This window comes from Panthera leo, chromosome B3 (genome assembly GCF_018350215.1).
Source record: "Panthera leo isolate Ple1 chromosome B3, P.leo_Ple1_pat1.1, whole genome shotgun sequence".
Lineage (NCBI taxonomy): Eukaryota > Metazoa > Chordata > Mammalia > Carnivora > Felidae > Panthera > Panthera leo.
Genome location: NC_056684.1, coordinates 78,832,174 through 78,833,229, shown reverse-complemented (window position 1 = coordinate 78,833,229; position 1,056 = coordinate 78,832,174).

Genomic DNA, 1,056 nt, shown 5'->3' with positions numbered 1-1,056 from the left:
GGATCTGTGTCAATTCCAGCATATGGTACCAGGATAACATAGGATATGGTGGCTGCAACCAATCCAGAGATGTAGCGGGTGACAATTCAAGATGCAAACATCTGTGCAGATCTGGAGGATCTTGGAAGGATGGGTCTGAGAATGGGAAATGGACTAAGGAAACATATTTTTGAGTACAGAGGCTCAAGAACAAAACTAAAAGCAGGGACTGTAGACACGACCCTCGGAGCAGTGGCCGTGCTCTTGAATTAAGATTCCTTTGAAACATTAAGGTCTCATTTTTGGTATGGGAGACTGGAGGACCTCAGTTAAGGATGATAATGTTTCTTTACTGGTAAAGAGACTTTAATAATATGAAAATGCTGTCTCTGAAATAAAAGTATTTTCTGCTTTTATGCACCAGAGGTTCCTGGACTTTATTCCATAAAACTATGGATAAAGAATTTTCATTGAAAAAGGCACTCCTAGGATAATTCCGCTGGATTTGGATAATTCCTAGCTTAACCTCCTACTCAGATAAGCATACTTGAATGAAAGTGTAAATGGTATTCTCCTTTTAAAAAATCTGATATTGTTATAGATAAATATATTTTATTAATAAAAATATAACAAGAGAAAATTTTATGGAGAAAGTGGAACAGAAATACAAGTTTAAGGAGATAAAAAGAATAAAGAAAAGTTTCTCACTTCTAATGACAAGCTTTCTCATGTATTTTTTTATTTATTCTTGGCAAATAGAAATTTTATATATTTAAGGTATACAACATGATGTTTTGATATACATATACATTGTGAATGATTGTCCAAATCAAACTAATTCATACATCCATCACTTCACATACCTGCCTTTTATCGTTTTTTGACTCCTGTGTGTGTGTGTGTGTGTGTGTGTGTGTGTGTGTGGTAAGAACACTCGAGATCACTTTAAATATACATTATTATCATTATCATCTTGAATTTATTTTTCCAGTTTTATTGAGTTATAACTGACATATAACATTGTGTAGGTTTAAGGTGTGATGGTTTGATACACATATATATTGCAAATGATTACCA